At 33.4% G+C, this 4,648-nt stretch overlaps 1 long non-coding RNA gene across 1 annotated transcript; it reads right to left on the bottom strand.

Annotated features, from left to right (window-relative positions):
- Positions 1-1,810: 1,810 nt before the first annotated feature.
- Positions 1,811-4,295, bottom strand: LOC145595993 (uncharacterized). The gene is made up of 4 exons (XR_014103057.1): positions 3,968-4,295; positions 3,710-3,801; positions 1,975-2,012; positions 1,811-1,878 (listed from the first exon to the last, which is right to left on the bottom strand). It is a non-coding gene; the product is annotated as an uncharacterized LOC145595993 (long non-coding RNA).
- Between the last annotated feature and the right edge of the window lie 353 nt (positions 4,296-4,648).

Below are 4,648 nucleotides of genomic sequence, written 5' to 3'. Positions count from 1 at the left end.
CCTAGAAATAAAACTACTCAAGCTTGAAATAAATAATTAAAATTAAATCTAATAAAAAAAGCATAATTAAAATTTAGAAATAAAATACCTCTGTGAATTAATGTAATAAACTCCAAAACAATCCATGGAATTACCCAAGATAAACTATGACTAAAGGAAAACAAAACAAACATAAATAATAATAAAAGGCATAAGAGTATTTATAGCTCCCTAAATTCTAAGCTAAAGAAATTACAAAAGATAAAAATAAAATAATTAAACATAAGCTACAATATTATTGGATGACGGGCGATGACGAGGCAACGACCTATAAACCAAGCCTCAACGAGTAGCCAATTATGCATATGTAAGTGTTAGCTCATGGGGCTTCAATAAGCGTCAAAACAACAACGAGCTATAATTCACCATCGAGTGAAGATAGGTCGGAGTGAGATATAGAAAAATTGTCAATTGGCATATACTTATTTTTTCCTATCACTAGAATGGTTTATGCGCGCGTCAATTCTAGTCATGTTCTAAGCTCTTTAGGTCGTAATTTGTCTATTGCTTTTATTTATGAAGTCTATTAGTAGAAAAAATTAAAAAATGAAGTATTTCCATTGTTGCCAGGGAACAAGTACATGCTCTCCACTAAAATTGCTTCATTTTAGGTGGCCTTCTAACATTCCACACTAATCTCCAAATATCTCCATCTGCATGACCCAACTAAGTTTCTCGTCATCTCACATGGTCTAAACAGCTCAACTAGTAGCCAAACTTAATCAAATCCTCAATACATTGTACGCTTAATGAAATGGATGACTATTTTTTCCCGAAATAAAAACACTAATTAACATGCACCCTCATATTTTTGCACATTACACTAATCTTGAAATTAGTGTGAATTACTTTGAACATAATACAGAAAATACAAACACTTGCTAAAATATTATTACAGCAAATAATTCACAAGTTGAACTGATAATTACAGCATCACTTCATGTGTTTAAAAACCAAAACCTTTCAAAGGAATCCTAACTTGATGTAACACAAGACCCCAAGCTATTACGAAGTATTTACAAAGGAACACAAGGAAACTACTCCAAATAGATTATAACCAATATAGACTAGGCTATTAAAATGTTGTTGGTTATTATTAAGAGGACTGAAGCTAGATAAGTGAGATAAGGGCTCCAAGAAAATCCATGGCCTTGTAAGCTTTTTCGCACATTCATATCGTACCTACTTGAAACTCCTCTTGGCAAACCACATTAGAGGAGCACATACTTTTGTTAACTCTATAACATTATGCGATGATGGCGGCTTCACTACTTGTGCGGTTTTCCGTAGATGATTTTCCATAGGATTAAGGATGTGAAGTGTACGGTATTGAAAATGTAACAAGGACGGAGACCCGGATGTACCTGTCACAGGCTTCTGCAACAAATAATCAATTAATGCAACATCAACATACAATACATACAAAACTACTGTAATGTAAATCTAATGATTGTTATAAAGTAGTTTGCACTAAACTTCGATGCATTAAATTTGAAAAACTAGCAAAGCTATATTCAAAAGCATCCCGAAAAGATGCCATTTAGATAAACACGAGTAAAACCAACCAGTATAACAAGTCAAGTATATAACATGCTTTGCAAGAATTATTCAAGAAACGAAAATAAACCAAAAAAAAAAAAATGTTAAGTGAGTCAAGTCACTCAAGTAGTATTACTAATTTGAAATCACTATCGAATATTGCAATGCGGTCAAAAATTTAGTCAAAGTGAGTCAACTTAGCTAATTATAGTAAAACTTTTGGAATATTTACCCCAATGAAAGAAGGGAAAATTGGACCAGATCGTCGTGGCTCCACATAATATTTTTGCTCTGGCAGCACTGTATGACATCAAAAGCCCTTCCACCACTTAACAAAACTAAACAGAGTATTTGTTGTATAAAAATCTTAGTTCAATTGTAATCAAAACTACATACCTTTAGTTTTAGCCTTTGACGTGACCTTGGGCAGGAGACTTCATCAATCGAAATAGGATATCAAGTTCACAAACATATTAAGTAATATATATATTAAGATGCAAATTATACGGAGATGATTCTATCACAAAATAACTACAAGGAGATGCTTCTATAAGATAAAATTATGAATAAATAAAAGAATAAAATTGCAAACTAATTCTGAACAGTTGATCTCTTCTAATTAGCAACACATAAAATTGACCACTCAACACTCCATATTAAGCTTTCACTATACATTGTCATGCAATAAATATGAAACGAAAGATCATTAGCAACGCTCGATCAATCAACTGCTATTATCTTCATGATTCAAACTAAGGCTACTACATTCATTTACTTCTGTATGATTAAGCAAGCCCCTCGTATAAAAATATCATCCTTTTGTGCAAAATAGGGCAGTTAACACGTGCGCTATAGCTAGCCATGTCCAAACACTATTCGTAAGAGCTATTTCAAACTATAAAAGATAGGGAAGTGACACAAGGCTATCACAATAATTTTAAAAAATGAAATGAAATAAATGAAAATGCCCATAATCAAAATGCAATATGGTTATGCCCAGTAGGCCTGTTCACGGATCGGATATCCGATCCGAAATGTGATTTCGGATCGGATATCCAAAGACTCGGATATCAAAAATTGATATCCAAATCCGATTTGAAAAATTCGAATATCCGATATTCGGATATCCAAAATTTTCGGATCGGATGCTTCGGATATCCATTATCCAATATTAAGTTAAATTGTTATGATTACTTTCTAAATTTCACTAATTTTACCGTTTTTTTATCGCTAAGTTGTACAAAATATTTTAACAAAAATACTAGTCCTTTTGCAATTAATATTATCATCAAATATATTAAGAATATTACAATAAGTTAATAATACAGGGTTAGTTTTATATGAACAATTTAAAAATTTTATATATATTTCACTATTTTAGGCTTTATATTTCGGATATCTTTCGGATATCGGATATCCGAAATTATGAAAATTAATATCCAAATCCGCATCCGATATCCGCTTTTTCGGATCGGATATCCGATCCGAAATGAAAACTCGGATCGGATATCCAAAAATTCGGATCGGTTAGGGATCGGATTATCGGATTTTCGGATAGTTTTGTACAGGCCTAATGCCCAGTCCTCGGCGAGGAAAAAGGTATGGAAAACAGGTCACTTAGATCAAATTTGATTCAGGTCATTTCCAAGAGTTTTAGCCATCCAGTTGAGTCTTTTGCCAATTAAGCAGTATTACTATAAGTCATTGAAATTGATAACTGAATTAAGTAACTACAGATACATTTCAAGTTTGGGTCAGATGATCCAGCACCCAAATCTCTCATTAATGAATGCACTGCAATTATTGGAAAATGTTATGCTCATTTCACATCTCTAATGAAATTGCTTGTTAACTCAGAGGATTTCATCATGCCATAACCTACTCAAATTAATGGGCATAATTTCAGAATTACTTCTCAATTCCTATGCTAGCACTTCAGTTAAAAGGGGAGGATGCAAATTGTATGTATAGACTACACAAATTTTGTAATGTATCTTTCAATGACAAGATATTCATGTGACCATTTTTGCCAAAATTAAGGGGTTACACTAGCAAAAAACAAACTACTCAGGCAACCAAATAGAAGTAAAAAACAGACTGCACATGTAATATAGCATCAAACTCTCTATACCACTGTATGTTGGCACCACCGGGCTTCAAGTCAAGTCCCGCATCTTGAAGCTCAGAAAGAATGTGGATTGGCAGCTCATACATCGGTACACTCTTGAAAAGAGATGGAAAATAAATGTCAGTAAAGAAACAATGCAAGGGAATCAGGGAGAAAAACAAAACATAAATAAAGATAAGAGACGTTGAAGTTCCTATATCATTACTCCAAACATATTAGAAGAGCTTTTATCACAAAGTTTAGGTTTCTGAAAGCACTAACACTAGTCTCTATACTGACAACCACTTCCAAGTGACTAGATTATGTTGTAGATAACTCCAATCGTCATTCAATTGCTTCTTGATCTTTAAGAGTTCCTCTTTTATTTTAAGAAATGGGTTGCTGCAATGGCTTCCACATTACAGGTAGACATTTGATACTTATCCATGTAGACGCTAAAGGTATAATCCATGTCATTATCCATGTGGCGCCTAGTCATAAATCTCATCATGACATAAGAGTGACATGTTGTCAACATCTTTTCCATTTGAGATTTAATAATATTACAGATTTTTCATATAAAATCTTCAATTGTAAGCATAATTATAAGATGAGGGTGTATGATTTAAGGAGATTTGGTCATGTAAGACAGAGACCAAGTACCACATTGATATAGGAGGCTTGAAGAATGGCAAAGAGAAAACAAGGTGAGAAATAGAAGAAGACGAAAGCAAGTTTGGATGAGGGTGGTTGAAAGTGATAAATGTCAAAGAAGAATGGAGAAAGGATCTATGTATATGACTCATGCAATAATGTCTAGGGGGATGCCCAGTTGATCTTCTTGATTGTTTTATTATGTCAATCTTTTACGCCATGTCAGCAATTGAAGTGAGAGCATGTTGAGTCAGCTACTGGAAGCAACACGTAGGCAAACGAAATGTTGCGCTGCTCCTTATATGAAGT

This window comes from Chenopodium album, chromosome 19 (genome assembly GCF_948465745.1).
Source record: "Chenopodium album chromosome 19, dcCheAlbu1.1, whole genome shotgun sequence".
NCBI lineage: Eukaryota > Viridiplantae > Streptophyta > Magnoliopsida > Caryophyllales > Amaranthaceae > Chenopodium > Chenopodium album.
This window is presented reverse-complemented; position numbering and strand designations above follow the sequence as displayed.